The 11,798-nt window shown below is 36.3% G+C and overlaps 1 protein-coding gene across 2 annotated transcripts in view; it reads left to right on the top strand.

Moving 5' to 3' along the window:
• Positions 1 to 5,882: 5,882 nt before the first annotated feature.
• The window catches only part of LOC145693254 (uncharacterized), a 45,811-nt gene continuing 39,895 nt past the window's right edge, over positions 5,883 to 11,798 (top strand). The window contains exon 1 of one of the 2 annotated variants that reach the window (XM_081769085.1): positions 5,883 to 6,055. The gene's annotated coding sequence lies outside the window, so the exon portion shown is untranslated. Of the gene's footprint in view, positions 6,056 to 6,204; positions 6,431 to 11,798 lie in introns of those variants that run through there. The other variant, XM_081769087.1, reaches the window with a different exon arrangement.

Here is an 11,798-nt window from a genome sequence, read left to right as displayed (position 1 = left end):
GGATGTCATTTGTGTAATCACCGCCCAAAAATCGTTTAGGATCACCTATTAGTTTGTAAACAAAGGAAACTTTTTTTTTTTTCAAAATGCTGACCAGCGTTATGGGTGTGTTAAAATATCGAAAAATACTTTTGATAAAGTGGGTACTTTCAAATATCTAGGATCAATATTAACAGACGAAAACCATATTCACGAAGAAATTAAATGTCGACTAAAAGGAGGAAATTCGTGTTATTATTCAGTTCAAAATCTCTTGTTGTCGCGAATTCTGTCGAGGAATTTGAAGTTTAAAATATATAAAACGATAATCATGCCTGTTGTTCTGTATGGTTGCAAAACATTTTCGCTTACTTGAAAGGAAGAAAATAGATTGAAAGTATTTGAGAACAAGATCCTGAGACGAATATTCGGACCCAAGAGAAACGGGAATGGGAAATAGCGGGAACTTCATAACGAAGAACTACATAATTTGTACGGTTTACCCACGCAACATTATTAGGGTCATCAAATCTAGGAGGCTCAGGTGGGCAGGTCATGTAACCAGGATGGAAGAAAGTAGGAGCTTTCAAAATCTTAACTGGAAGACCACCGGAAAACGACTATTAGGAAGATCTAGGCGCAGATGGGAAGACAATATTAAGATCGTTCCCGCAGAAATAAGAATACAATGTAGAAACTGAATCCAATTGGTTAAGGATAGAAGTCAGTGGAGAGCTTTTGTGAACGCGGCCTTGAACCTCCGGGTCCCATAGGTCATAAAATTAGTTAGTTAGTAGCACACGAGTTAGAAAACGAAGGAATACATCAGGGGTGTAGCCAGCAGGTTTCTGTAGGAGGAGCCCGTCGTTTTTGAAGGGGGACCAGCTACAATCTACAAAAAATTGTGTTACAGCTAGTGTTTTTGAAGCCTGAAAAAACTTGAAAATTTTGTTTTCCTTCCGGAAAACTAAAAACACTGTTTTTAGCTTATTATTATTATTATTATTATTATTATTATTATTATTATTATTATTATTATTATTAATAATAATAATAATAATAATAATAATAATAATAATAATAATAATAATAATAATAATAATAATAATAATAATAATTGTTTTCATACATTATATTACAGGTAGTTTTTATTATGTTTAATCAACAACTACTGACCCGGACTAAACATTATACCCTTTGTGCATAACTATTTCAATACACAGAACCTATCTATAAAGGTAACCAAGAAAGTTCTATCTCTTTCTCATCCACCACCTCCGAACATTCATATGTCACCTAACACGTACCTGGAAGATCAAGAATAGATCGACAACCTTCTGCAAACGTTCTGGAAGTCCATGGATTCCATTGCGGTAGAGGTTGGTGGGCCTTGAAACGAAGAAGGTATCAAGTGCATTTTGCACCTCTACTAGGGATTTCAGCTGGCATCCTTTAAGATGATTGTCCAAGGAAGGGAACAGATGATAATCGGACGGTGCAATGTCCAGGGAGTATGGCGGATGCAATAGTGTTTCCTATCCAAGGCGTAAAATGGTGTCTCGGGCCATCCTAGCCACGTGGGGCTTAGCGTTGTCCTGTAACATAAAGACCCTTTTGGGATTCAGAAGTGCTGGCTCCAGAGTTTTGAGTTTTTCTTGAACACGGCTCAACTACTGACAGTACACAGTTGCATTGATGCTATGACCAGCTAATAGCAGTTCCCGATGCACGATGCCACGATCAGTTCACCAACACACAGGAGGACTTTCTTCTGGTGCAGTGCTGGTTTCGGCTGTCTTGAAACCGTTCATGGAATGCTAACCAATTATGAAGGCGCCGTGGAACTTCGTAGAGGACCCACTTCTCATCACATGCCAACACCCTGTCCAGAAATGGCTCCTTCCTCAGTCGAGACAGGGAAGAAACACAGGTATCTGCTTGCGTTGCCTTTTGACCCGGAGTCAAGTTATGTGGGACCCATCGACCCAACTTCTAGTGTTTCCGCAGTTGATGAAGGTGCTGCCGAATGGTTTCGCCACTCACACTGAATAGTCCCCATGCCGTAAGCGTCCATGAACCACAAATGGACAATTAGCGACATCTCGCCAAACATTGGCGGCGCTGCAGCGACGATCCCCGGTGACCCCTCTTCCGTTTTTTAAATTATACCACCAGCAGCAGAGACGCGACAAAACGCCAATGAACCACAAAATTACTCTCCCAAAATATGTTAAATCGGCTATGTGTTATTTCTTTACATTAAGGTGAGTCAAAAACACTAAAAAGTATCAAACAAATTATCCCGAAGGGGACTCGAACCACCAACCTTATAATTACTAGGCGAGTGTTCTTCTTACTTCGCTACGAAGGCGAAGAAAACGTCGCTTTTAAAGGGATAAATCGTTAAGATCTTTTTAATTTGGTCAACCAGAGTGCTTCTTTAACCGTGTATATTCGACGACAACTATTTGGGATTAGATAAAATGTAGTCGCCATGTAATTTTGAAACAAAATGACGCGTGTCTATTTATTTCATAGTTCTCGCATTCTCACTTTCTAATGATCGACGACAGTTGTCATCTAAATTCATACAATTATCGCACTTATCTCAAGATTTTTCACTTTATGATTTTGGGGCAGAGGTTATTCTTGACCCCCGGCTCACTTTTGGAACAATTCGTCAGGAAAAATAATATATAATAATAGCTGTAAGCACATGACTGGCAATAGTTCGTGTTGGTCCCTTCGGGATTCTCCGCGAAGAAACTAAGGAGCGCGAACCAAAACGAAGTTCTCCCTGCTACGCGGTGGACATTCGACACCCCAACTAGAGGTATATGTTTCGACTCGACGAAACCCTGCTGCCAGTGGAACACTAGCGGCAATTCTTGGACGCGTCGCTACAGCGACGAACGACTATTATCGCAAGTGGGCCACTAGGTGTTGGCGACGTTTACGGCATGAGGGTAGTGCAGTTCCTCACATGTCTGGCAACGGTTCGGCTCAATTGCTGTCTGAAGATCTACATTTTGTACATGTTTTGGTCTTCCCGCACGTAGTGTGTCTTCGAGTGTCTCGTCACCGTCCTTAAACTTATTACCCACCGCCGCACTGTCCGCTCAATCACGACACCCTCACCAAAGACCTGGCATATCTTCCGCCACACTGCTGCGGCGTTTGACCCCGGTTTGAACTCGTACAGCATACACGCCCTATGACGCTCTGTGGTGGTTCCATGTTTACTCTGTCCTTACGCAAGTTTACAGTGTAACTGAACTGCCACAACCAGGTAGTATGTTGGATATATAAACACCAAGAACTGACTTTCGCCTTATCTCCATTCACATTCAACTCACGGCGCGAGGTCCAATTATCGCAGACCTCCACAAAAGCGACAGAACTTTCTTGGTTACTTTCATACATAAGATTAATTTTCTTTGAAATTGAGCTTGGTTTATTTAAGATTTTCTGACAAAAATGCTTATTATTAGTGACTAAAAAAACATAATTATTTTATTAACAGCTATATCTCACTTCCTGTTTTACACGAAATAGCATTTTAAAAAAGAGAATGAAATCCAAACTAAAAAACTGAATAAAAACGTTGTTTTTCACCAAATTTTCCATCTGATAAAAAAAGTTTTCTTAAAACACTAATTACAGCATATAAATAATATAATGTACTTACAATTTATGGTCATTGTTTTATGGTAGATTTTTAGTACCTTGTCAAAACATTTTTCTTCAAACTCAAATGCAAATCGCCGTAAATTGTGTAATCTGCTGTCACAAAAAGTATACCATACTATTTTCGGATCGCTATAAGGAAGAAATACCATACTATTTTGTGATCGGTATGGTAAAATACTATTTTTCCATAGTATTTTACCGTAAATTATTAATTATATGTAAACTTTGTTATTTCTAATGACTGAAGCGAGGTAATTTGACGATGATGTTTTAACATCTGGTCATTAGGGGGGACAGGGAATCATTCGGGGGGCTGGCCCCGATGCCCCCCCCCCCGTGGCTACCCCCCTGGAATACATTGTTAAATTTGCATGGGCTGTCCTTCCATACCAACCGTATATTCTAATTTAATTCCGCCAGAGTTTCATTTTTTTGGACCAATTAAAGATACATTGTGTGAGTAATATTTTTCAACTGATGCCGTTATCACAGTTGTAAATCAGTGGACTGAATCAGTTGGTGATTTTTACTGTACTAGTGTAGCATAGAGGCTAGACACAAAGTTCCAATTTGTTGCACTGTGGAATTAGCATACAAACCTTTGTGTGTTAGGAGCTGCCTTCTTTCTTTTTCGCATTATATATTTGTAGCCGCAACATATTATTCTATTCTCAGTCAACACGAATCTTCCTCTTCCTTTTACAGCTTGTCATTATTATTTAATCGTATTTTATTTTATTTTTATTTTCTTTAAATCTACACACTTACACCGAATTATCCTATCTCTTTGCAGACATGTTTCAGTTTCTGTTAAACTAGGGTTGCCATATTACCCGATTTTAGCGGTACCACTCGATTTTGAGGTCCTATATTCGTCCCCCGCTTAATTATCTCAATCACGAAAAAACACCCGCTTTTTTGGATTGGAGATTTTATGCAATTGAGGTTTTTAAAGAAAGTTAAAGGGAGTGAAAAATGTGGCATAATCATACGCATTTTGGTTCAACCCATGAATAGTAATGTATGATATTATGGGTTCGTATTTCTTTGATTACCATTTTGTCCAGTTCAGCTGAACAAGTCCATATTGTTACCATGCATTCCTATTTGTTCACCTAGTCTTTATGGGCCTTATGCAGAATCGTTCTGACGCGTGATTAGTGCCACATTAAATAGTTCGAGTACCATATGTTTCCTGCAGTAGTCAAGCATTTAGTATGATGTTAATCCATTGAGATAATATATAGACCTCATATTATCTCAATGAGCTAATCATACTTCAAAATGACTCTGCATAAGGCGCTATATATTCAGAAATAACTGCAAATTGAATTACGGTACCCTTAGGATGTTTTTATCTTATGTGTTCACCTAGTCTTTATATATTCAGAAATAATTGCAAATTGAATCACGGGATACTACTCTTATCGTTTAGATTAGATTCATTATTAATATTTTTTATTTTGAAATGTTTATGCTGTATTTCATATATTGTGAACCTGTGGTAATTTATATGTTAGTACGATATCAAGTAGCAATCTTTAAAAATAATTAGAAATTTTGTAAGAGATGGACTAAATAAGACTCCTAAATATGTTTTACCTTTCTTATGATAAAAAAATAGAAATTATTTTGTGTTTCTTAAAGAGAAAATCGTATGATCAATATCTGCCATATATCGCTTTTTTTTTTTTTTTTTTTTTGAAAACTTGCATTACAGATATCCTTACAATTACAGATATCTTACTGTAATATTTACTTTACAATTCGAGACACATTTGTTAAACTTAATAAAACATTAAAGGCAAAAACTAAATTTGCTTTAGTTTAGTTTCGTCAGAAAAGTACATTGGAAGTAGTCTATCATTTAACAAAGAAACCCCCCCCCCCCAAAAAAAAGAGGTCCGAAGGATCCCAGGTCAGTATTTGTAATGCAAAGTTCACATCAGTACTTAGGGTTTAGAAACCCCCGCTTTCTAATTTTAAAATATGGCAACCCTATGTTAAACGTTCACAAACATTTGCGTGCATTCGTATCATGACGGTAGGAGGTTACACCTCTCATTCTATACTATTTTACTACCTGCTTTTACTACTTTACTATGTAACACGCGTTTATTGATTTATTATACATTTATAACTGCCCAAAGTATTTTTTGCCTGGGGTATTAGATTGATGATGAAGAAGAAGAAGAGGAAAAAGTAGAGCTGTTGCGATTGGAAAGCAGACGACATTACTAAACAATTGAGAAACGCTATTCAGTTCAGACAAGTAGTTAGTTGTTTTGGTTTATTCGTTTGGATTTTTAAAATATGGATTTTTACTTAAACTCATATTATTATTAAATTTTTAATTGGTTGCACAGTTCTTTAGACGTCTATACAGGTAAATTTAACAGATATTGCTTATTTACCCACTTAGACAAAAATATTTATTAGATGGTACTGTACTGTATTATGTCTGTAGGTTGTCAATTCATAGAATTGAATCTAGTTCATGCTCAGATGGTAATCATTATTGGAGGTCATTGCACGATGTTTTTATGTTAATTTTTATATCTTTATTAGAGCAAATAGGAAATATGGGGACCACTTTGTGGAAAATGTAGAAGTAAAATTATTAATTCACAAAAGACGAATATCTAAGGAACTTACGTTTGTGTGTAGGCGACCAACCTTTAGCTCAAATCTTAACACGGAAACAAAGCTGCGAAGTTAGCTAAATTGCCATCATATTGTGCTATTAAACAACACATTCAAAGTACGTATTTAGTAATATTAGTAACAGAAATATATATGTGCACATTATTCATCGTCTTTATAAGTTATTTAACTTGTTAAAGTACTTTCCTTACCAGATGAAGTGGCGAATATCTGGAGTGATAGTGACGAGTAGGTTTTTTTTTTTTTTTTTTTTTTTTTTTGAATGAACAAGTTTTTATGGTATGTCAGTTTGACGGTATATTATCAATCTGTACTTAGTTATTTACGCATTTGCCAAGAAAAATCGTCGTCGCATAGGGAGAATAGATTTGCGGAAAATGTTTGAATCCCCTTCCCTCAATGAAAGTGTAATGAAAAGATCCATACGATACTCTACCTGTAGCATAATTTTTGAAACACCTTACCCTCCAACAGTACGTCCTTTAATCAAAGTGACTTTGAAAAACTCTTCCCAAGATTTGTAATAACTATGTTCCAAAAGTCATATGACACAAAGTCGTACGTTTTTCCGACCCCAAAGACTGTGGATTCGACACCACTTATCGCAGTCAATTTGGACATTTTATTTTTCACCCATTCTTAACTTTCGTGCCAATAGAGGCTGAACTTGGACTTAAACTGCACCGAGACTGTCACTGTTCATCTCAGCACACCGAAAACTATGAATTCGAGTACTTTTACACCTCACGCATTTTCACCTTTGCACCCGTGATCCTCTTATTGTAATTTATGTTGATAATTCACCTCTTTATAGTACCATGTTCGAATTTTTTAAAATTACTTTATTATTTATTTTTCATGCTGGAATTTTTATAATACCATCGTTGTCTGCTTATGTAAATCCTGTGAAGAAAATGAACTGTTAATTCCTGAACTCCACTAATTTCTTTAATCGTATTCAGTTTACACTTCGTACGCAATTATTATCGTTCTAGTAACGCACGAATATGAACTGCTATTTCTAGTACCGGCAACGGTTTTGGTATCAAATATTATTAGTACTATTATTTTATGTTCATTTTTACTTGTTACTATGCACAGTGACTTCCATGTATACTTACTGTAATAATTGTGGTAGCTGAAATGTAAATATTTACAACTATGTACAAATTCTTTTTCGTATTTTTTATTTTCAGTTAGTGTCAAAAATTTGACCAGAAATATGTTTAGTCGATATTAAACATCGTGCGTACAATTGAAGCCAAATCAAGATTTTTGTCAATTCCAAACTGTAATAAGTCTTGGATTTGATAATTTTAAGAAAAAATCCTTGAAGTAAACCTGTGAAACTCTGCAATGAAGAGTATTTAAATACGAAAAGGATTTTTTGTATAGTTATAATTCCTTTTCGTATTATTATTATTTCATTTCTTTTATTACAGTAAGTATGCATTGAAGTGCCAAGGTTCTAGAACACAGGTCCCCCTTCCCATTTAGCTGTAATAAAAAGACAGAAAACAACGTGCCCTGCGGGGCTCTAACTCGCCTTCACTCGCTAACGCTCGCTCGGAAATGCTATGTTAATTAAATATTAAACTTTGGTACAGAAAGGAACCAACCTAGCTACTAACCTATATGAGGGGACCTGTGTTCTAGAACCTTCCCCAAGGAAGTCAGTCTGCATAGTGACAAGTACAGATGAAAATCAGGAAATAACATTTGATACCAAAACAGTTACTAGAAATAATGCTTCTTATTCGTGGGTTAGTAAATCGATAATAATTGCTAACAAAGTGTAAAATGAATAAAATTAAAGGTATCTAATGGAATCGGGGAATTCGGTGTTCATTTTCTTCACAGACAACGATGGTATTATAGGACCTCAAACTTTAAAAAATTGCGAACATGACTTCAGAGAGAGGCGAAATATCAACATAAACTGAAAGAAGAGAATATATATATATATATATATATCATTTTGTAAGTCATATGCTGGAAAATACGTAGTTACACACACTGAGTAGAACTGAGATATACACACACTGGTTAAAATAAAATTAATAAATAACGACAAACAACGCCTTCAGGTCTGCCCTTATTACTTCTCTGGCCAGCTGACATGTCCTTTTTTGACTAAACTTGGACTTAAATTTATTAGGACTCACCGATCACCTTAGCGACCTCCAATGGATTCGACACTAATCTCGTTCATTATTGACATTTTAATTTTCACCCCTTCTTACCTTCTATGCCAATAGAGGTTGAACTTGGATTTAAACGGTATCGATAATATCGTTATTCATCTCAGCAATCCCGAAAACTATGGACTCAAGACTAACGTGAGCTCCCTCGTGGCTAAGCGGTTAGCGTACGCGCCTTTGGCGTGGGAGACCCGGGTTCGATTCCCGGCGGGAGCTCATGTGGTTCGGATTCCACGTTAATCAGTAGGTCTACGTCTCATATAGCCTCGCTGCTGAACGGGACGCTAAACTAAAATCAACTCAACTCAACTCAAGACTAACATGGTCAGCTTTGATTATTTTACATATTACTCCCTTCACATTGTCACCTTTGTAAGTGCTAGGGGTATTTTACTCCTTCCGCTAAAATTGTGCTTAAATGTCATCGGGTATCCCACTAATTAGTGTAGCGACTCCAAAAGCTGAGATTCGACAATAATATTGATTATTTTCGTTTATTTTGCATGTCATGCCCACCCCTAGGCGGGACAGGCCGTTTCGGCGCTGCCGTTTAGGCGCCAGACGTTTGGGCGCCAGGTACATAGTAAAAATCACAATTTAGGACATATAAGTAAGCTAGGCACTGAAAACTAAGCGCGAATCAAGATATATATACATTTCGTACACTTCTATCTTTATCTTACCTCATTTATCTGTATATTTTCTCCCTATCTTATTTATTCATCTAAATTAAATAGTTTAATGCGTTTGTGGCATTTGTTGCCTAACCTCGTCATGGATTAATTTTTCGTGGCGCTGGGCACCCAAATGCTTCTTTAATTGCAGAGCATGTGGTACTCACTTATCAGGTAAGGACGAAATCCTAAAGCGTTTGTTCTCTTTCACGTTTTCGTCAATTGTCTGCACCAAGACTTCAGTGATGACGAAAGGTCGCTCACTTCGTTCCTCATCATGAACATTCGTGCGGCAATTTTAAAGGCTCTAACCCATTTTCGTAACATTCCATCGTTGATGTTCTTTCTCCATACACTTCACTAATCTGGCGATGAATCTCAGCCACTTTCATACCTTTAGCACTAGGAAAACGAATCGCAGTCGACGGGATTCACAATCGGCAGAAACAACTTCAAAAATGTTTTCGTAATGACGTCTGTGACTTGCCAACAGATGTAGGTACATGGAGCGCATTCGCGAGATGCCGACCGTAGCGCTGCAGTGGCCGAATTTCAAAACGGAACTTAATTTTAAAACACGCCTCATATGTTTTCAAGAAATATATTATTTATAGTAAATTAATATTTTCATATATATAAAGTAAATCTGCATAATAACCGATCCACACACAGCTCTGATTTAAAGTACTTCCGTTTCGCTTCACTCCACATTTTCTATACATTTCTCTTCCCAATGGCAATATGTACTTCGTACAGTTAATAAAATCGTTAGTATGTAACGCGATGTATCATGTTATATATATCGCTAATTAAGGGATGCAAATAACCACTTGTCCGGGGCGAGTGGTTCATCGGTGCGGGCCAGTATTTAATATTATACCGAAGGTAAGTAAATGATTTGTGTTGTGGGACGTGGACTAGTAGCTTTTTTCTTGAGCTAGTAAAATTTTGTTGTTTATTTGCATCCCTGCGCTAATTCATCCACTATGGTTTAGTACGCGTCTTTTGTGTGTGTTTTTAATGTCTTTTTTTTTTCACCGAGTCTAAAGAAGACAGTGATAATGAGACAGATGATGTGGTAGAATGACAAAATTGTGAGGAAACTGTAAGACTGAGAAAAACCCACTCATACATACGGTGTTTACCATAAAACCCATTGGGTGGAGCTGGGATCCCTTGCATGAGAGGTTAGCGTTCTACCACTGATTCATCGCTCCCCGCCATGCTTTCATGTAGTTCAACATTAAATTTTGTTTTTCTTCCATGTTACTCACCCTATAATGATGACTTTGGTTACTTTTTATTGGTCTTAAACCAGCATTTTGTAGACTTCTGTTAGTTTTTCGTTAAATTTTATTTTGATATTTTCCCTTCTACGAAACTTAACGCATTAGCTTTTGTCTTTCAACAGTTTATTAACATGAAAGTTCAAACCGTGCATTGTACCACTAATTATATGAACTTCGCTAAACTGTAAAAGTTTCTCGTAAAAACAATTAAAATTTCATTCATTCATAATTTTCCCTATGAGCAAAATTCAATACATAAGATAGTTACTGTGTTGAAATTATGCAGTTCATACAAAGATACGAGTAGATTTTTTCACTTTGAATATATACATGCAAACAATTTTGCAGTGCAAACCGCGCAAAAATGAAGAAAAGTAGGTTAATCTTGTGCCTCCGTATTTTATATTTTAATTCAATATTTCCTTCATCTGTGGGAACGTCACCAAAGACGAAGGAAATATTCAATTATAGTAATAAATACAGAACCACAAGGTAAGTTTTTTTTTTTTTTTTTTTTTAGTCAATATATAGCTTCTACAAGTAAATGAATACGCGTAAAAGACCGTTTATTACGAGAAAACATGGTGTATAGTTTCTTTAGAACGCTCTGATTGTTCCCACAGGGTAGGTTCGGGTTAAAATCTGCCAAGAATCAAAGTATAGATTGTCTCCCCCAATTCCCCTCCGCATGAAGTTAAAAGCAGTAAAGAATAAAGTAGTGGATTTTGCTACCTCCTCCTCAAGAAAAAAGGAGTTCCATAATAACTTTCGTAAACAAGGTTCCCACTCAACCGTGAATTTGGTGCTCAAATCTTAAAAATTAGAAAATTTGTAAATTAATAAAAACAATCAAGAAAAAATAAGTTCTTTTTTTCGTATTGTATTTCATATAGCCCAGTAAAAGTAGTACGCAATGAATTTTTCAGGATTTGCTCTTTGTGTCAAATACAAGTTACAAAATATCCCATGTGACCCTCATCCTCAAAATGTCAGTCAAAAATGGCCGCGGTGCCATGTGCACTTGGTTTTGTACTTCAGTCTGTATCTGGCCAACCAATAAAGATATTTCGATTTAGAAGACACAATTTTACTCTAGAGGAACTGTACTTTAATTTGGTATATTAGACATTTAAATATACACCCAAAACGGGTATTCATGATCAGAGTTGATAATTTCAGCATTTTAGGAAGGCAATCTGCAATATTTTTCGCTCAAGCTCCTAAACCATTAGAAAATCGTGAAAACATGTTCATATATTTTCGATTGTGTATTTTATAAACTGCATTTAAAATATATTATT

The sequence above is a fragment of the Thermobia domestica genome, chromosome 8, assembly GCF_964235325.1.
Source record: "Thermobia domestica chromosome 8, izTheDome1.hap1.1, whole genome shotgun sequence".
Lineage (NCBI taxonomy): Eukaryota > Metazoa > Arthropoda > Insecta > Zygentoma > Lepismatidae > Thermobia > Thermobia domestica.
This window is presented reverse-complemented; position numbering and strand designations above follow the sequence as displayed.